This window comes from Schistocerca americana, chromosome X, assembly GCF_021461395.2.
Source record: "Schistocerca americana isolate TAMUIC-IGC-003095 chromosome X, iqSchAmer2.1, whole genome shotgun sequence".
Taxonomy (NCBI): Eukaryota; Metazoa; Arthropoda; class Insecta; order Orthoptera; family Acrididae; genus Schistocerca; species Schistocerca americana.
The window spans coordinates 697310172-697332877 of record NC_060130.1 but is presented as its reverse complement, the minus strand read 5'-3'; the positions used below and the strand labels follow the sequence as shown (position 1 = coordinate 697332877).

Here is a 22706-nt window from a genome sequence, read left to right as displayed (position 1 = left end):
TTGTTATTGTCTATCTTTAGCTTCAGTTCACTGTAGAGGCGATACAACATTTTTATTAACATATTTGTCCCTTTCCATATCAGAATAGCACTAAGCTGTGAAATGTTTATAGGTCATAATTATCCCTATGGTTAAAAATTTTAATAACACTGTCATTCTCAAATTATAACTGCTTAATCGTAACCTTCCCAATAAAATAAACATACGCACACAGAATAAGTAAGTCATCTGAGGAGAACATATGCTAACACCACCTCGCACATGCCATGTAAAGCGGAAATCATTCAGTGATGACCACACCCCCTACAGCTACCAAACTGCTGAATTTCATCTGTTGTACAAAACAGTCTGAGGCATTTTCTAGCAATACAGTGCACCAGTGTCTGTCGAACCAGAACCTTACACGTGCAGTCCAGTAAATACAGCTATCATCATCTTGGATGACAGAAGCATCCACAGGATATTTACTGTGAAAATTTAGAAGATAGGGCAACACATGGTCTCCAAGAATGTTGAAATTAACATCCAATGCCACATTCACAGTAACCTAAATGAATCGGCCCCACTCTTGGTACGATAAACATACCCAAAACACCAAAGAAACACCTCCAGCCTGAACTACACCCACCATACACTGAGGGCTAAAGAACTCATTCAGTTATTGGTACATTCAATGAATTACTTTATTTCAGAAGAGGAAAAATCATGAGATAACTGATCACATTACATACCTCCAGTCAGCTACTATCTAGTTTCTTTGCTGTTTGGTTCACTGAAGACATGTAGTTGTGCGTCACTGTGACTAACAAACTTTTGCAAGGTACTCCGGGTCAAAATGCCATTTCGTGCAGGCCCCTTCACAATGTATGCTTGGAAACTGATTGAGGTAGATTTGCATTCATGACAGTAGCATATCTTGCCTGGTTTGAAACCTATTGTCAGTGATTAGGTGTGACACCCATCTCCAGGCCCTGGCAGCTGAAATCCCTGTTCTTATGCTGTGTTGCATGGGTATAAGCGATACACCATTCCTTGTAGACGAGTTGACATGGCAACACATCGGGCCATTTCATTCGCATCACAGTCACATGCACAGCGAAACTCCTTTCTGCCATTTGGTCATGACTGCAGATTAACCGAACTTACTGCACTGACTCCCAACAACTAACTGGCATACACACGCTATTTTATTGACATAACATATCAGCAGCAGTGGAGGATCATATGGTCATGTGGCACAAGTTCCGTATTATACAGAGTGTTCCAAAGCAACCAATGTGCTCTTTTAAGGAGGTGACTAATGTTGTCCAGTGAGCTTACACCCTTAACACCACAAAAAGAGCTAACAGGAAACCAAAATACATTGTAAGTCTTGTATAGCACCAATACAAATAAATGTGATGTCAGTTTTTCAATTTATTCTAGCGACAATGAACAGTCACCACTGCTGTCCACTATCCCAGAACTATCCCCTAATCCCTAAGGAGTCTGTCCAATCAATAAATGTATTACTGAAGTTCGGAACACATTAGGAATAATACTGTTAATATGAATAACCTGCAAGTCTTGACTGACAACATACATAATCTCATTTCAGCACTTACATTAGCAACAGCACAAAGCCAGCAGAATCCTAATAATATGCTAAAATCCTCTTTATATGAATGCATCACCTCCCAACAATATGACTAAATAAAATATACTTTGGCTTCCAGCCATGTCAACTGGTTATACATCAAATTTTCAGCGATGTGCTCCTTGGCCACTTTCAAGTTGTTGGTGATGTTTGGTTTGTGAGGCGCTCAACTGCGCAGTTATCAGCACCCATACAAATTCCCAACTTTTGCTGAGCCCAATCTCACCACTTTCAGAAATGATGAACAAACGATGAGGACAACATAAACACCCTGTCATCTCAAGGCAGGTGAAAACCCTTGACCCCGCCAGGAATCGAACCGGGACCTCGTGCTCGGGAAGCGAGAACGCGACTGCGAGACCACGAGCTGCGGACATCACTTTCAAGTTAATAGACTCTTGTGTGGTTGTTGTCCACACCCTCCTATAGCTGTGATATTGGCTGCACCATCACTTTAGTTCAGGCCATCAGAAGAGAAAGCTGAACAGTGGAAAAACTACACACAAAACTACACAAGGAGAATTAAAGGTAAAATTACAGAATGGAAGGAAAATAAATGAAGATGAGAGTTATAGTGTGAGAATAATTTGACAGAACACAGAGACACGAGTTTAACCAAGGGCCCTAGAGATAAAACATTCCTTTAGAATTATTGAGATGCTCGGGGAAGCCCATCATGACTTAATTATTTCAGCTGGTGAGCATGATATACGAGACAGATGACATACCCCACAACTTCAGGAAGAATGTAATAGACAGTCCAGTCGCATTAATGTGACCACCTGTCAAAAGCCTGAATAACCACCTTTTGCACCATAGAAGTGCAGGAAGAGCATCAATGAGGTTCCAGAAAGTACAAAGAGGGCTGTGGAGCTATCCTGACTCCAGTGGCATGGCCAGCTGTGATATATTTAATCGCTGGGGATACATGGCGTGAACACAACCGAACTTGATTGGGTTTAAATCCATGGAGTCTGGTGGCCAGGGGAGTATGGTAAACTCATCCTTGGGCTTTTTCATCCCTGTACGTACACTGCGAGCATTGTCTTGCTGGTAGATGCCACCATGCTGAGGAAAAACAAACTGAATGTAAGGGTGGACATGGTCCCCTAGGAGAGATGCATACTTTTGCTGTTCCACTGTGCCTTCCAGAACTACAAGACCACACAGAATGCCACAAAAACATGCCCCAGACCATGGAACTTCCTCCTCCAGCCTAGACCCTTCCAATGACTGTTGCAGGGCAAAGGCCATCTGTGCAATGGAGAATAAAATGTGATTTATCTGAAAACGCTTCCTATCACCACTCAGTGGTTGTCCAGTTGTGGTTTTGGTATGCAAATTCCAGCCTTCATCGCTGATCAACAGCAGTCATCATGGGTGCATGAACCAGGAACCTGCTGTGGGTACCCATATGCAGCAGCATTCGTTTGGCAGTCATCATGGAGAGTCTGTTGGTAGTCCCTTGATTCATCTGGGTGGTCAGTTGCTTAACAGTTGACCACCCATTCGCCCATACACATCTCCGCAGTCATCACTCGCACCTACCATCTATGGCCCATGGTGCACCACAGTTGCCTCAATGCTGGTTCTGGGTGGCACCATACTACTTTGCTTGGGTAGCTCAGTCGGTAGAGCACTTGCCCGCGAAAGGCAAAGGTCCCGAGTTTGAGTCTCGGTCGGGCACACAGTTTTAATCTGCCAGGAAGTTTCAGTTTACACACTTGGCCATTTTGGAAATGCTTCCATCTGCGGGGCCCAAAAGTCAATGATCATGCCCTTTTGAATGTCATGGAAATCACTCAGTTTCTCCATAATAACAATGAATTGACCATTTTCCACATCCCCCTAAGTACTGCTAGTGCTGCCACTTGCCACTTGCCATGTGTGGGTAGTTACTACATGTTGACATCTAACATAGGTTATGGTCACAATGTGACTGGACTGTGTAACTGCAATTCCACAGAAAGCAGCAGATGTGAATACTGCGAACCTATCAATTTAAGAAGTCATGGTTTCAAAATACTGAAATTATTTAAACCAGAATGGAAACACTGATAGAAAACCTAAGGGAAGATCAACTTTAGTTCCAGAGAAATTTAGGCAACTTACAATTTATCTCAGATGACAGGTTAAAGAAAGACAAACTTGTGTTCGTGTTATTTGTAGATTTAGAGAGAACTTTTCACTATGTTGACTGGAATATATTCTTTGAAATACTGAAAGTAGCAAGGATAAAATACATGAAGCAAATGGTTATACACTATTTAAACAGAAACCAGATTGCAGCTTTGGCATGGAAGCTAACCCATAGTTGAAAAGGGAGTAAGACAGGCCGGTGCTGAAGGAATTATATTAGGAAATGAGAAACTAAAAGTAGTAAATGAAAAGCAAGAAAAGTTTCTGAAAAGAGATATATTTTACCATCTAATATAAATGTGTAACCAGTCTTTTTAGAGGTATTTGGAGTGTAACCTCAGAGAAGTGAATGCAGATGATCACTTTAGGCAAGAAGAAAAATAGGTTTTGAACTGTGGTGTTAGAGAAGAATACTGAAGAGTTGATGGATAGAGTGAGTAATTAATGAGGAGGCACTGACCTTAATCAAGAGAGAAGATAAATTTATGACAACTAAACTGAAAGACATATTTGGTTAACAGGATACACGGCATCAGACACATCCATTTTGCAATAGAAGGATGTAAGTGGGGGTGGAATGAGTGGCAAAATTTTTAGAAAGAAACCAAGGGATGAACACAGCAAGCAGGTTCAAATGGATGTACCCTGTAGCAGTTATCTAGATAATGTGGCATGCACAGGATACACTAGCACGGTGAGCCACATAAAACCAGTCTTCAGGTTTAAGAACACAACATAATCTGACAAGCCATTATCCATTTTTATCATGCTGTATCCAGCAACTAGAGAAAAATGTATTAAGATATTGCCTACAACAGTGCTGCTGTTTCCCTGAACTCTAATTGGCATGTACATTTCCGCACCACATTAGAGTCAACTAATCCATTAACATTCTTTTCTCTGGGGAATCAAACAAAATTTATAGCTAAATCCCCACTCAAAATCAACTTCATAAGAACCAAGCCTAGCAGTGTCAAGTCTAAAGAGAAAAACCCTGTAGTCTAAACTAGCAGATCTGTAGTGGTCTATAATGAATTAATTTGACATATGTCTACTACACTCTTCGGCAAAATAACTCCTTGGATCAAAACCAGGTAATACGTATCCATTCAAAGGATGCCTTGGTGTTTCTTATCTGCATAAATCATGCTCTGAGATACAAATTGGGTCATTATAAAGATTTGTTAACAATTCATCTAGTTCAAATTTCATTCCTTTAATATTTTGATGAAATGAGCTTAATGTGCATTCTGATCTGCATTCCCCTTTATTGACTTCCACCATTAACGGAACCTACCGTAAGCAGGGATACCTCCTACCTGCCTTTATCAAAAACAGTTTAGCCCTGTTACACACTATCACCCAAACTAGGACTTGAGTGAGCCGAAGTTCACCTACTATACTGTGACTTATGAGCATCACCAACCATTCCTTCTCAACCCTATTCTGGTTTTAGCATACCCAGACACATGGATATTCCCAAATGGCACCCTAACATATATGCCTTGCCAGCTGTCAAGAGCACTCAAATCCCACATTAACTAACCTCACAGCAGTCAAAACGGTATTGATCACAATGCCAGAACAGCTGTAAAGCGAACATTAGTGGGCTGAGTTTGAGCAGAAATCCTGTCACCACCTAAATCATAAGCAAGACTATTCCCAGTACCTCTCAATTTCACTTCCAGGAAGTTTGACTGAAAGAATAAGCAAAATTAAAAGATGAAATCTTGACTCTGCAGCTGAGTGTGCACCAATATGAATCTTTCTGACAGATTAAAACTATTTGCCGGACCGAGGCTCGAACTTGGGACCTTTGCTTTTCGCAGGCTAGTGCTCCACTGCTGAGCTACCCAAGCACACAGCTTCAATTCTGCCAGTATCTCATCTCCTACCTTCAAAACTACAAAGAAGCTGTCCTGCGAACCCTGCAGAACTAGCACTCCTGGGAGAGGGCAAAGGTCCTGAGTTTGAGTCTCAGTCCAGCCCACAGTTTTAATCTGCCAGGAAGTTTCAAAATTAAAGTTTACAAGTGACTGCACATGATACCCCTGTCACGCAGACAGCTGTTACGAACAGAATTTGCTTCTCTCTCTCTTTTTAAGGCATTTATAGTCTCTAATGTTGGCTAACCTGTGAATAGATCACAACTGCTTCACTTTTGTTTATACAGAGAGTATACTGCTCTGCTGCTACGAGTTTGTTCACAGTGAAGTAACTGTGCTCGAGTTTTCTTTTACTTCAGAACTATGAGAAAAATTAAAAAGCTTGGTGTTAAACATAATAAATTCTATGTAAATCAGTTCACCAAACTGATTAGCTCTGCTAATACAGACACAGAATATGACATACAAGGGCTGTCCCAGAAGTACCTGACCTGACGTATAGATAGTAGTACTTTCAAACAAATTACTTTGGTAGGCAGTTCCAACTTTATAAAGCTTAAGTCTGAAATTTCTTTATGTTAGGTTGTTCAGTATTTGTAGGACAGTCATCAACAGTGAACTTTCTCAGTGAATTTGCATTGGTCATCATTATGGGATACAACACTTTCATTTGAAAAGTCTTAGCCAACTAATACTAAAGATGAACTAAATTCTACTCAAGGAGTCTGCTCCTTTGTTTACAATGGTAAAATATTAAGTGGCTGAATTTAAGTGAGGCTGCATGAGCTGCCAAAATGAACATCGCAGTGATCAACCAAATTACATGACCACGCCATAAATTGTGAATAAAACCCACAAAATGATACAGGATGACTGTCGATAAAGTGCACGAGATAGCACAAATTGTGGGCATTTCAGAAAGTGCTGTAAATCACAAACTGACTGAAAATTTGGATATGAGAAAGCTAAGATAGGTGCCACATTTACTGACAATGAAACAAACTGCCTCATGAGGAAGTTTCATTCGGGGTTTGGTAATGTTTCACTGCAATAAAACCAAGCTGTGTTGATTCGTAAACATGGATGAAGCATGGACCCATTACATCACACCTGAGATAAAGGAACAGTCAAAACACTGGACTGGGGTATCAGCTTCAAAGAACACAAAGACAGATCCATCTGCTAGCAAGGTCATGGCATCAGTTTTCTGCGATGTGTGTGGGATAAATTTCATTGCTTATCTTCAAAAAGAAATACTGACCAGTGGTGAGAATTACAGAAACTTACTGTAGTATTAGACTAATTAAATCAACCAAAAATGGCAGCATTAGTGAAAAAGTTTTGTTTAATCAAAACAATGCACCAGCTCACATACCCATTATCGCCACAGCCAAATCAACAAGTTCAAATTGCTTCCTCAAGCACCAGATTTACCCCCTTCTGGTAAAAGCTTTGCCAGAAATGAAGAGGTGGAGTCTGCGGTGGATGGCTATTTTTCGGGGCTCGACTTATCACTACAAACAGGGTAGCAAAGTTATTTAACATAGTTGGATGTAATTTATCAAGCTGAAAGACTTTTTCCAAAATTTGTGTTTCCTTTGTTACTTCTGGGCCAGCCCTCTTAACACTGCTTTAACTCCAATTGCTTCCACACAAAAACTAAAATTTATGGACAGTGGGCATGACAATATCAATGAATATAACAAAACAAAGATGACAACCAATGAGCCAGGTTGCGCAACTGATGAATTCTGTACTATCTACATTAATAAACAAAGCTTGGTAGTGTAAGGATTGTGGTAATAGTGGAGGTCTGAAGGCAGTCGAGGAGGTAAGTGGTAGACATATTGCAACAAAACTATTTTATTTATTTAACCTGATCTGATAGAGACTTGTCTGCAATTTTTGTAAGGTAAAAGGATGCTATCATACATGTGGTTTATCTAAACGGAAATTGTATAACTAATATTAAAATTGCTTATGCTAAGAGGTTTATAGGTAGAGGGTATGGAGGTGTACTACTCTGTGCTCTTATGGACTTACCTCCCCATGCAATGTTTGATATGTACAATAAAGTAACTGTACAGACTTTAGTAGAAGTAGCAAATGACAGTATGAAAAGTGTAGACATGAATGGTGGCAATACTTGCATCACTGTAGCCCTGGATGCAGCTCAGTAACAAAGAGGCCATAGTAATCTAAATGTTGGGGCGGCAGCGACAGTCTTGGGTAACGGTGAAGTCACTGATGTGGAATGTATTACGAAGTATTGTCATGGCTTTAATAGTGGAACTATGAATCATACATGTTTGAATAATTTTAGTGGTTACATTGAAAAGGTGGAGTTACTGAAGGCGTTTTGGAGATATTTCACTTATCACTGAATATGGAAGTAAATAGGAATATAAAAAAGGGAGGAAGGTTTATCTGTTTAGCAAGAGTAATAGGAGGCAGATTTCAGACTACCCAACAGATCAAAACAAAAATTTCTGTTCCGACACTGACAATGTTGGGTGTTTATGGAAAAAGTTCAAGGCAGTCGTAAAATGCGTTTTAGACATGTACATGCCGAGTAAAACTGTGAGGGACGGGAAAAACCCACCGTGGTTCAACAACAGAGACAGCTTCACTGCAAAATTTAAACGCAGCCAAAACCTCCCAGACCAACAGAAGCTAAACAATGTCAAAGTTAGCATGAGGAGGGCTATGTGTGAAGCGTTCAGTGAATTCGAAAGTAAAATTCTATGTACTGACTGGACAGAAAATCCTAGGAAGTTCTGGTCTTACGTTAAATCAGTAAGTGGATTGAAACAGCATATTCTGACACTCTGGGATAATAATGACATTGAAACAGAGGATGACACGCATAAAGCTGAAATACTAAACACCTTTTTCCAAAGCTGTTTCACAGAGGAAGACCGCACTGCAGTTCCTTCTCTAAATCCTTGCACGAACAAAAAAATGGCTGACATCGAAATAATGTCCAAGGAATAGAAAAGCAACTGATATCACTGAACAGAGGAAAGTCTACTGGACCTGACGGGATACCAATTCGATTCTACACAGTGTATGTGAACGAACTTGCCCCCCCTTCTAACAGCCGTGTACCGCAAGTCTCTAGAGGAACGGAAGGTTCCAAATGATTGGAAAAGAGCACAGACAGTCCCAGTCTTCAAGAAGGGTCATCAAGCAGATGCGCAAAACTATAAGCCTATATCTCTGACGTCGATCTCTTGTAGAATTTTAGAATATGCTTTTTGCTCGCGTATCATGTCATTTCCGGAAACCCAGAATCTACTCTGTAGGAAACAACATGCATTCCGGAAACAGCGATCATGAGAGACCCAACTCGCTTTATTTGTTCATGAGACCCAGAAAATATTAGATACAGGCTCCCAGGTAGATGCCATTTTCCTTGACTTCCGGAAGACGTTCGATACAGTTCCGCACTGTCGCCTGATATACAAAGTAAGAGCCTACGGAATATCAGACCACCTGTGTGGCTGGATTGAAGAGCTTTTAGCAAACAGAACACAGCATGTTGTTCTCAATGGAGAGACGTCTACAGACGTTAAAGTAACCTCTGGCGTACCACAGGGGAGTGTTATGGGACCATTGCTTATCACAACATATATAAATGACCTAGTAGATAGTGTCGGAAGTTCGATGCGGCTTTTTGCGGATGATGCTGTAGTATACAGAGAAGTTGCAGCATTGGAAAATTGCAGTGAAATTAAGGAAGATCTGCAGCAGATAGGCACTTGGTGCAGGTAGTGGCAACTGACCCTTAATATAGACAAATGTAATGTATTGCGAATACATAGAAAGAGGGATCCTTTATTGTATGATTATATGATAGCGGAACAAACACTGGTAGCAGTTACTTCTGTAAAATATCTGGGAGTATGCATGCGGAACAATTTGAAGTGGAATGATCATATAAAATTAATTGTTGGTAAGGCCGGTACCAGGTTGAGATTCATTGGGAGAGTCCTTAGAAAATGTAGTCCATCAACAAAGGAGGTGGCTTACAAAACACTCATTCGACCTATACTTGAGTATTGCTCATCAGTGTGGGATCCAAACCAGGTCAGGTTGACAGAGGATATAGAGAAGATCAAAAGAAGAGTGGCGCGTTTTGTCACAGGGTTATTTGGTAAGCGTTACGGAGATGTTTAGCAAACTCAAGTGGCAGACTCTGCAAGAGAGGTGCTCTGCATCACGGTGTAGCTTGCTGTCCAGGTTTTGAGAGGGTGCATTTGTGGATGAGGTATCTAATATATTGCTTGCCCCTACTTATACCTCCCGAGGAGATCACGAATGCAAAATTAGAGAGATTCGAGCGCACATGGAGGCTTTCCGGCAGTCGTTCCTCCCGCAAACCATACGCGACTGGAACAGGAAAGAGAGATAATGACAGTGGCACGTAAAGTGCCCTCCGCCACACACCGTTGGGTGGCTTGCGGAGTATAAATGTAGATGTAGATCAATGGAGAAAAATGTGATTTACAAATATCTTACCAACAAGATGGCTACTCAAAAGAGTAGCAGAAAGTTCCTGGATCCAGACCTTATGGTAACAAAAATTTTAAAAACTGAATGCATTGGGCATGGTCAGAAAAGGTTAGGTAAAGACAACGAAACAAAACTGCTCATACATCGCAACAACATCTGGTTGTGTACAGCTCACACTAGTGGTAATGCAATACACACTGGCAATCATGGCAGCATCACATGTAATAAACTTCTAGGAGTTGATTTGTCCCCTCCTTACTGTACCATTTTTACCTTTACATGTTTTTGTTTTCTGTTACTGTGTATAATTACTGCATATTATTTTATGTATACACTATAACACTTATCTGGGTCAAATACCAAGATGCTTCTGCCTCAAATAAGGGCAAATCTGATTAGTTACAGGGCAGCTGAGTTGCAGCGTTTGAGGCTCTACAATTCTACTGAAATAATTGGGGATCGCGTCCTCCCCTCAACATATTGTTTTTACATTGTATTGTTGCTTGATGTGTTGCAACAAGTGTAACATGAATGTTACCAAGGTATGCCCAACATGACACCACTGTGCCATAGACAGGTATTTACTGTCACAATGTATCAGCATACACAGGCCAGGAGAGAGGGAGAGCATCCTGGCACTCTTACAGTATGACTGGTTTTAGTGCTTGTGAAATGGTAGGCAGGTGTTGTGTTCGACCTTACTGTTCCCAGAATGGATAAAGCAGTGGTGTGAACAGAGGTTATGTGCTGGCTATGACGGGCAGGCTTACAAAGGGTGTCAATGCCCCAGCTAGACAATGGATTAGTTGACACCTGTGAACCGTGATGAAATGTCACAGTTGGTACTCTGAAATTCCTCCTCGTCTGTAGTGCGTTCCTTTTGAAATTCTTGCTTCGCACTCTGTTTCCTTACCCTAGCCAGATGGCAGTATGGCGTTGCTGCGGCCGGCCAGCCGGCTGAACTGATGTGTTGGCGTGTATGCTGTGTAAGGGAATCCTGCTAGTTTTGATTACCTTCTGACCACGGTCCTTGCTCAACGCTTGTCTTTAAATATGCCGCTAACTGATTAGCATATGTTGTTGCTATTTTAAATTAATCACTGCTCAATAGCCCAACACAGTTTGTCGACCGTCAGAAGCCATATATGTGTTATTTATTCCTTTATTCTAGTCAATCTATAAGCATGCTGTTCACAATTTGTTACTCCAGGTAGCCATTAAGTTGCCATTTTTGGGGCGTTTAGATGGAGTGCAGCTCCTTTGAGTATAGATTTGTTAATTTCCAATTTATTGTTTTTCCACCAGTTTACAATTGTGCTTATGCGCATGTCTATAATCTAAATTTTTTATTATTATTGAGCTGTACTTAATGTCGTATTGTAAAGAAAGGAACTTATTGGAGGTTAACTGTCACCATAAGGTGTTGTGGACGGTGCACTTTCCTGTAATTCATTTTAATGTTCTACTTAATGTGTAAACTTGCTAATTATTTTCTCTTTACACGGAGTGTGCCTGCCTTGATGTTATAAGTGACTGTTTGATAACCAGCTCTTTAATGCACCTACACGCATATTCATATTTATGGAAGTGTGTTCCCCTGTTAAACTTTAATGAAAGTGTGGAAAACTGAATCAGGTGTTTATTATTGTTCTCGTGCTATTATCTGTCAAGCGTAACATGGAACATTTTCTTAGTCCGTTATCAAATGTTACAATAAATGCAAATTGCAATGAAGCGATGCGCTATTTCAGTTTTTCCCATGATTTCCTATCTCCGCATTGGTTAATCTAAACTCGTAATATTTAATTGTATTGGAGGGAGGTGTGTATGTGTCCCAACCTGCATGGAACATCCCTTTTCAAACACTGTCCAACTCAAGAATGAGACAATTTCCCTGAATGCTTGCAACCCATTACAGTTGCTTATGGAATGCTGGCCTTAGAGCCCAAAGGGCTACTAATAACAAGGTCCTCTTTGATGATCACAAAATAATATCCTTGCCTTCACCGAGTTGACTGCAGACTGATTTGCACCACATCGTCTTGCGGTGGAAACCTAGCCACAGTTATGCTGCCCAGTTTGTAGGACAATTATTTACAACTAGGATGGTGAAACTAACGGACTACTGTAGATTATCATATGTAAGTGTACACTACATCAGTTTCCCTAGTAGCTTTGCCCAGTTAAGGTCATACCCGCATTACCTGTATGGTAGGTGTGTGGCATACCAATTGGACTTTACCCAATAATGATCACTTACTTTATGCATGCGAACGGTGTCTTACTACATTCCCCAAGAAATTGAAACTGTTCAACTGTCTAGAAACTGAGTGAGGATATATAAAGAGCTGGGTAAGCAACAGAACTTTTTTTGTACTACATAGTTATCCTCCTGTCTTACTTAAAAATAAACAGTGTTTACAAATAAACATTTTTCATATAATATCTGATATTATATGAAAAATGTTTATTTGTAAAGTGAAAAAGAGGGATGTTTTAGGAAAAATAAAACAATACAGAAGTTATCATATGGCACTAGAAAAAACAACTTCCTCAGGTAAAATAAATACAAAAATAAAAAATTTAACATTATTTCAATATTCCATCGAACTCATACAAAACATTTTTCTATTATTCATAAACCACTTTCACATTTATCAGTATTACGAGAAAATTCTTGATTTTGTTCATGCTTAATGTTCTATTGACTACAAAGCAACAACAATAATTACACTTTTTTTATGTTTGTGCATGTAAACTTAACTTACATCAAAAGTAATTGCTTTTGTTACACAAAGGGCGTAAGTTACACGATAAACTAATTTTTAATACTTATAAAATGCAATTTATATTCTGCAAAGATAAAATACACAATGTACTAACAAAAACACACAATGTACTAACACTGAATAATATGCGGTTCTAATTATGTGCAAAACAAAGAAACAAAGAGAAGTTGTTGGCTCCCAATTCCTCTCTTACATGTCCATTTATGTTTTTTCTCTACCAATGCTACCGGTAATCCTATCATTTACATATTGTACCTAAACTACCAAACTGGTGTTTTCATAGACCACAACTCTACAGCGAATGAAAGTAATTTGTTAAGAATATAATCACATGATTATTGTTGAAACAGCTACTCAAATCAGATGTTACAGCCCTACAAGCACATACCGGGTGATCAAAAAGTCAGTATACATTTGAAAACTTAATAAACCACGGAATAATGTAGATAGAGAAGTAAAAATTGACAAACATGCTTGGAATGACATGGGGTTTTATTAGAACCAAATAAAAAACAAAGTTCACAAAATGTCCGACAGATTGCGCTGGACAGGAAAACGTCAGTGACTGCGCATGACAATCGTGTATAAAAGGAGCTGTAATGGGAGAGAGAATCAGATGCACCAGCAGTCGCATCATGTTGACATTACCTGAAAAGGCGCTTTTAGTGAAGCTGTTTTATCAGAATGGGGAATGTGCTAGTTCAACGTTACGATCCTATCGCCATAGGAAGGGGATTCAAACGGGTAAAGGTCCGTTGGCAAATGCAGCTGTGGCGAGAATGGTTTCGAAGTTCGAAGCCACGGGTTGTTTAGACGATAGACCCCATAGTGGCCGACCGAGCACAAGGCGTAATGCTGCTGAGACAGTTCAGGAAGAAATGGAGACTGTAGCGGGTTTGTCTATGCACGGGGAAGTCTGCGCTCATGCAGTCGCACCGGCATTCCATGCACTACTGTATGGTTGGCACTTAGGCGTACCCTCCGATGTTATCCGTACAAAATCCACCGGCATCATGAATTGTTACCTGGCGATTTAGTGAAGCGGAGGGCATTTGCGGTGTGGGCGTTTCAAAAGATGGCGATTGGTTGAGTAACGTGTTGTGGACCGACGAAGCTCATTTCACGTTCAGAGGGTCTGTCAACGCCCACAACTGCAGAATTTGGGCTACCAAAAATCCTAGAACTGTCGTGGAAACTCCACTGCACGACGAGAAAGTCACAGTATGCGTTGGATTTACCACATCTACCGTTATCGGGCCTTTTTTCTTCCAGGAAACGCATGATTCTGGTTTTGTAGTTACAAACTGCTACCGTGACGGGTGAGAGGTATGCCGATATGTTACAGAATCACATCATCCCCAGCCTGGAACGTATGATGCTTATGCAGGATGGCACTCCACCCCATGTTGCTAGATGCGTGAAAGATCTCTTGCACATGTCGTTAGTTCTGCTTTTTTCCTTAGCAAATATGGGATAGATGTTACTCAACATTGGGTGGTTCACTAGAGTAATTGCCCAAACAGAGGGGAGAAGCATAGTAATCCTGGCTCAACTACAGATGATCGAGATTTCACTCCAGTTACTCTACATGCTATCTAAGTGTCGCCAAGCCTTTGGCTATTACAACAACACACAGCATTTGCACCTTGACACACAGAAATTCTTGTTTAATAATTTCAGCCACCATCAGCATCACAGGCAAGATTTAAAGTTGGTTAGTCTCTTTTCTCATACTCTGTCTAATCTCTTCATGATGGATAAGGATGACAATCCTCGCATTTCCCACCCCTTCAGTTTCAGTACTGAAATGTGTACCAGACCCTCATATGTTCCAACAGTCACATTACAAATAAAGCGTGGGGGCCTGTTGTTGAGTCTTATTGGTTCCAGTTAAAAGGTTGTATTTCAAAGTCTCTTCATGTATTTCATATCCTAGTAACACTCTTTGGACTCTTCAGTACATTAATCGGGGTCACTTTCAAATCAGCCATCATCTCTTAATAACCAAAGGTATGGCCTGAGAATGTGTTTAGTACTCACCAGTAGACCGGACTGCCCACAGAGAGCACTTACTTTCATAATTGTCAGCTCACATGGTGCTCTCAAAGCAGCTGTTAACAAACAAATTCAGAGAGAGCTTAGCATACCTAAACAAAAACTAATGTAAGTGGAATTTGGAAGGTGCTCCAGACATTGCTACTATTGGCATTGTTCAAAAGTCATCCAAACCACCAATGACCAGCTCATGCTGAGGTAGGGGTTTTATGTATGTTTCTAACATACTCACGATCTAGGTAGTTCATCCAAAAGCACTGAACTCTGTAAAATAACTTTTGTTGTCACACCAAATGACAGGCACTATAGTATGACAGTAACCTATGGTTATAGAGGACTATTGGCAATTACTAGCCTCTGCTGGGGAACCCCAGATTTTGCAGGCCCATACCATGCCATTCCTACACCACACCCCTATGAGCATCTCACAGCATTAACACTACTATAATCTACCACACAAAAACGATTCTGCCAGCATTGTAGTTTAAGTGTAAAACTAAACTTTTCTGTAAATGGAATATGCTCTAATTATTTATAGCTACATCGCACAACTTTGTCTTTCTCATGGCGAATGAAAATAGTAAGCCCACCAAAAGTGATATATGCAGTGAAGTATATAGCATATAAGCAAAACTAAATGTGTATAATGAAACTGTCCTCTGTTAGAAAATCATGTACAAGAGTCAGGCAGGGTAATATGAAACAATTTTTAAAAATTTTGGACTGATTTGAAGTAATTACTAGCCAGCCAAATTTAAAAAAGTCCTTTTCGTAATTTTAAGACATAACAGGCATTAAATACAAACTCTGATCTTTGATTCATTAATCTTTTGATTCTGACTGAAATAATAAAAAAATTACATTTACCCCATTATGTCAGGGGTAAATGGAAACGGCAATCTCAAAGCTTGGACTAGGTATGGATTTGCTAACAGCGAAACTGTAATCTAACACTGTTCTACAACATAGTAAAATTATCCTGAATGACTGCAGGTGTTTACAATTACCCCAACCAACATGTAGATCACAGAATGGACCCTTTTCAAAATAATTTAGTAAAAACTCCAAAATAAGCAATTCTTGGGAGGGATTTATCAAATAACATTAAAACTGAGGTAGTAGGTAACATACTCCTCACCAATACACAAACAGAACATGTGAACAAAAAATATATCAGTAGCCCCCATTTGGTTTTAACAGAATCAAACAATCACACACACAAAAACAAACAATCACACACACAAAAACAAACAATCACACACACAAAAACAAACAATCACACACACAAAAACAAACAATCACACACACAAAAACAAACAATCACACACACAAAAACAAACAATCACACACACAAAAACAAACAATCACACACACAAAAACAAACAATCACACACACAAAAACAAACAATCACACACACAAAAACAAACAATCACACACACAATCACAGAAATCAATTTTTTAACTTTCATTTAAAAACTGAAGTGTTTAAAATATCCACAACAGCTTTTAGGCTGAAGGGATGTTCAGTAACTGTGTTGTAAAGAACTCTACAGGCAATGCTTTTCTATCATCTCTCGCAATGATTTGTATATGTATAAATTAGTGAGTTCATCCGCGGTCTGAAGGGCACATTAAAATTTCAGTCCCTGTTCAACTAATGCGTTAAGTTAGTTTGAAGGTGAGAGGAAGGCATGGGTATCCCATAACTAACAGGCCTGTGCTTAGTAAAGTACTAGAGGTTTCCACGCCAACCTTTGGGTAGAGGACAGCTTTACATTGAAGTAGTAGTACATTCAAAAATGAATCTGGAATTTTAGCTCAAGTTTCACTTTCTTTTGACGCTTCAATGGTGTTTAATAATGTTTGGATTGATGGAGAACTACTTCACATAACACGAGATGGAGTTTCAACTAGGTATGACAAGAACAGAAATGGACCCTGCACTGAACCTTGGCACATTCAAGAAATTGTGTGTACCCAGTAAGAACAAGCTTATTTACTGCAAACGCTAAAACTGCCCAACTATCCGCAGCCTGATAGTAGCTAAGAAGAGGGGTAAAACAATTATTAATAATACTCTCAATGGTGTACAATGAGTCTTTCTCCAACAGTAAGTTATCAGCCTCACAACATAGAAAAATCACATTCATAATATTTTGCAATATATTAGTAGTCAATGACCAGAAAAAAGGAAAGTTGCAACAGAGATTCATAACTTATAAAGTGACCACAAGTAAACCAAAAAGAAAAAGTATCTGTAAGAAACAGAAACATCCACACAACCCTAAAATATTGCAAGTTTTGATCACCTACTCCAAATTATGCATGAAAATTAACAACTAAATGCTCAACACTTGTAAAATTTCTTGTTTGTCCAGTTTACTGGCTTGTTTTGCTCCAAAATATGACCGTTAACAAATACAATTATAATTTGCATAAACATATTACATTACCAGTGCCAGGTGAAGTTTTCTGTGGATAGATCTGTTAATTCAATTTTGGAATCCCGTTTATAGAGAAGAATCAGTAACATGAGTTTTGCGAATAAATTACATTTTGTTAGTATTCTAAAAATTAATATTTGACATCTGTCTGAAGAATACACAAGCTACTTTATGTTAGCTGCATATTCTAAGGATACAACTGAAACAGATATCAAACATCCATATAAGTCATTAATTAAGACACACCCAACAAAATGTAATTCTCGCCAAAACACTCATCTGACCACTGCTAGAGTTATTGTCTGGGATCTCTACCATGGAAGATTACAGTTAAACATACCATCGACTGCACAGTCATTAGGTTGGATAGGACTGATGGGGTTAAAGAGACCAGACTATGGGGTGGTGAGTCCCTCCATCCTATATGCACCAAGCCATGAATAGCCCTCAAGGAATCAATAAAACAAGATATAAAAGCATGTAGAAGTGAGAGAGGGGTAAGGAGGGGGAGGTGGGTGAGTTGTTCCACCCAGGAAGCAGCTAGAAGACCCCAGGGCATGCTAAGCAACTGAAGATGTACCCTCTGCATCCAACCTGTTTTTCCTCCCCCTCTGTTGCTGCAAGAAAACTAGCTGCTTGGGCAAGTTCATGAAATCTTAGGAAAGAGAACAATGATGACAAAGCAATAAACAAACAACAGATATAAAACAATAACAGAATTTAAAAAGTTGTGAAGGGCAGAAGCCAGACCAGACCACTGAGCAAGGGCAGCTTGCATTTTTCGTGGCTTATTTACAATGTATGTACATAATATGCAACCCACTGGGTTGAAGTGGGTAACAGGGCACCTCACCCATCTCTCAAGTGGGAGAGGAGGCTAATGCAGCCTACCTGAGAGAGAGAGAAGAGTAGAAACCACTTTCACAGGTAAAACGGAAAACGAGATCAGCCGCTTTGGTGTTGTCCAGGAGCACCAGAGGCAGTGTGTCAGTAACTATAAGGTTTCGCCATAAGATGGCCAAATTCAAGTAGTTTAGTAAGATGTGGGCCACCATCAGACAAGCACCACACCAAAAGTGGGGACAATAATTACAGATGAAGCACAAACTCAGATTGGAGGGGAAAAGGAATTGGGCATGCCCTTTTTTAATGAGAGCATCCCAGCATTGGCCTGGAGTGATTTTGGGAGATCACAGAGAACCTCAATCCAGAAGGCCAGAAAGGGATCTCAACTGTCACCCTCGCGAATAAGAGTCCAGTGAGCTAACCACAGCACCACCTTGCTCGGTGGTCTTTACTGAAATGGATCAACAGGAACTATGCATAAGTATTTGAGAAAAGTGGCATGATTTGTCACACACTTCTCTGAGCATAAATGGTACAAATGGAAATGAGCATACGGCATCGTGGGCCGGGAGGCCCTCATTCGGGAAAGTTCGGCCGCCGAGGGCAAGTACTTATTGCATTGACGGCACATTGGGTGACTTGTGTGTAGGCGATGGTGATGAAATGATTATGAGGACAACACAATACCCAGTCCCCGAGTCAAGAAAATCTCCTGCCCCAGCTGGGAATTGAACCCGGGTCCCTTGGCGTGGCATTCCGCCACACTGACCACTCAGCTAACGGGGGTGGGCAGCATACATGGTGCAGCACATAAACACATATTCAACCTCTGGACAGTTATACACTAGCAGCTCCTACTGCAAATGTTCAAGTTTTTCCCCGTCATGTTTTCCGAGACTCAGGCAATTTAAATAATGCATTTCAGTAAGGTATCTTCCCCAGATTGAGAATGGTCATTCCAGCACTTAACGAGAAATCTTACTGCAACTACCATACATTTCACTTCTGAAGTGACCATTCTGTCATTCATTATCATAATTTGTGATGACTACTGCCATACCAGTAAAATTTAGACAGTCAGATGTGCCAACACTGCCAAAATTTATCATCTATAACCTGCTTCACCAAAAGCTAGTGCTCCATAGGTACAGTTTCAAGAGACTCTACTGTCATAATGAAGCCTCTGGGATGTCACTACCTTGACCCAGACTACATACAGGTGGAAGTAGAGGGCTAAATGTACCACAGCACAATTGTTAAAACTATGGGATACACACATCAGTGGTAGTTATGTAGCAGATCCCTTACATTTTTCATGGCTTGTATACAATGTATGTATATAATACGCATCCAATATTTGGCCATTATGTAAAATGGGTTTTCCGAATTTACCTAGTTATTTTAGTTTTCATGGCAAAGTGTGTTAAATATAACAAGATATATAAATTAGATTATGATACAGATCAACGTGCTGCCACACCCTATATTCTTCATTCACATTTACTTGTTTCCCCAACTCAAATTATAGCCGTCCAACAACCCAACTTAAGATCCCGTGCTACACTACAGATCAATCTTTCACTACAACAAAAGAAAAACTTTTACAAATGAAATCATACACAAAATAAATAAAATCTTAGTTATCTGGATGTTTTGTACATCATAATTTTAACCTCTTGCTATGATATGAAAAGAATCAGTTTTACGATTGTAGATCCTCTCAGCGAAAAACGTGGGAAGATGCTAACCATTTAAATTACTTCTTCAGGGTGGTTGTGTTTTACTACATTATGTTTAATGTTTTTACCCCAATGTCCTCACACACTCAAACAATTTACAGTAAGTATTACACAAAAGCACCCAGCGCATGAAAAATAATGATTTCTAATGCAAATTTTAGTGCCAAAGTTGAAAACATGATCTGGAGGAAATCGCCTGCACATAATTAATCGAAAATGAAGCATTAACTGAAGTCTCCCAGAAGAAAATTTACAGCCAACACACATTCTTGAGGAAAATAACAAACAAAATTATGTTTAAAAGGACTAAATGAAACTATAAATTAGACAGTTTGAAATAATATAATTAGCTTTTCAGTTTCAAACCCATTCAGACTCTACTTACAGTGGGCTAGTAACGTTTATTCTAAATATAGGCACAAACAGCACACGCTGCTGCTAAACAAACATCAGCACATTTAAAACCACAAAAGTTGAGGATACTGCTGCATTAACAATCAATGTCCATTGGAAATGAGCCCTAAATACAGGTGAGGACAATGTGCTTACTTCACACGGTTATGACAAACTCTTGTAAAAACTAGTGACATGCAACGAAAGAATTGAAAGTCAAATGTAATCTCAATGTGAATTGAACAACAGACTTGATGAATCATGTTGTATTAGACTGAACAAATACAAAGGTGCCAAGACATAGCATTCAATAGATCCAGTCACAAATGACTGCAACCCAGTAATAATTTGAAAATTATTGACAAAGAATTACGATCCCAGAATTTTAACCAGATCTGTACTTGAGCTCAAATTTAAACATGTTCCAATGATGTATTTTAAATATGGGTTTCTAAAATTAATGAAGTTATTTAAGAACACAATAATTACCCCCTAATATGGGCCAAATCCCCCTAAATATAACCTTTACACCAAACACACTTTAAAACAAAATTCCCACTGTAAAACACTAGACACCCATTACAAAAATGGTGAGGAGATGTCCATGAAGATGCAGGCATATGTGTACTATGTAACTGTCCACAACAAACAAAAAAGTCCTTACGCTATTTAAACGATTTTTTTACACCTTCTAGCACAGTTAAACACTTACATTGCAACTCGATGGAAGTTCATTCACAGTGCACAGCAGTATGTTATACAGTACACAATTCTGTTAACATAAAGATACTTTTTTTGTGGTGTATCACTGTGGAAGTCGCTGAAAGTGAGGGCGAGAATGTGATCGTTTGGAAAGGGGGGGGGGGGGGGTCGGGCTAGATTTCAGGGAATGGTGTATTTTTAATATTTTGGTACACGAATGGCAATTCGTAAATATCCATAAAAAATTGTCCAATCCGAAATTGTTAAAAACCTGTGTAATCCTGACTTCTAAAGCGTTTTCTTGAAAGGAAAACACCTGAATACATCATATTCTTACTTTTCCCTGAGAGCTAGGGAGGGGTGCGCTCAGCCCTCCGCTTTGCCTAGAAGTATGGGGGCCCCTGGTCGAATAGTTTTCGGGCTGTATACTTCACTTCTTTTCTGATGCATCGACGTTACAGGTGTGCTTGTTTATTTCTAACACTATAAAACATTAATCTGTATATTTGAATGCCACTATGCGCTGCAATTATTAAACTAATGTTTGAGCTGAGACTACGTTCGTATACCTAAATTGCTCACAAAAATTTCAGTGTATGCGCCACATATAATACGAGTTTTACACACAGTAATAGTGTCTCGATATACATAATAGCCCTGGATTAACATCCCATTGTGTTAACGGATTTAAATCCCTCACACGGGCTCATTTTCACCATTTAACCATGAGAAACAACAATATGACACACATTAACGCCCCTGAAATTTACCATTATCACTTTCAATTAAAATAAAATGGACACGCAAAATAAGATTTTTTTTCTTATTGACTTTCACCAATTGTCTGCTGTTGTTGACGTAACAACTGTTTTGTTACCAAATGTATACAGTTTACAAAACTTAACGTCTGAACAATCTTAGTAGTCTCAAGTTTCTTTAATTCACGAAAAACGATAACATCAGTTTCACTTCGCTCGTATATTGCGAAATAAGTTGTCATGTGAGTCATGACATTATACATCTCTTCAAACTGTATAAATTACACTTACCAAAAAAGTTTTGCACTTCTTCACAGCCCGCTTCTCTCACACCACCACACAAAACCCACTTCGCACCGATGCAAACAACTGCTCCTTAAAGTATCAAACATCACAATTCAAAACCCTCTAACATTACATCTTTGGATACTCAAAGACTTTCACTTTCACAGTAAATATTACAAATGAGCCCAATGTCGATAAGTTTACTTGCACCAGTCTAGGTGTGACTTTCTCGAGCTTATAGAGCACAATTTGTCGCGTTATTATGGCACAGCCTTTGTTTTTGTTTGTTTTTCTAAATGGAATACTTTTTTCTGTGTATTAGAAAGAGCCTTCGAAGAGGACTTCAACGATGTAACATTTGTGGAAAATGATCGAATAGGAACAACATAACAGCGTCGCTGTCCTACTATAAACGAAAAAGATCCTATAAATGCCTGCTGTACTGGTCCTAATGTAAGGAAGTACGTAACTCATATATGAATGGTACATTTATTAGTGAAACTGTCATTTGAATTGTT

The 22706-nt window shown here is 39.4% G+C and overlaps 1 protein-coding gene across 1 annotated transcript in view; it reads right to left on the bottom strand.

Moving 5' to 3' along the window:
- The window catches only part of LOC124555288 (probable E3 ubiquitin-protein ligase makorin-1), a 114567-nt gene extending 92244 nt beyond the window's left edge, over positions 1-22323 (bottom strand). The window contains exon 1 of the mRNA XM_047129161.1: positions 22195-22323. The gene's annotated coding sequence lies outside the window, so the exon portion shown is untranslated. The remainder of the gene's footprint in view (positions 1-22194) is intronic.
- Between the last annotated feature and the right edge of the window lie 383 nt (positions 22324-22706).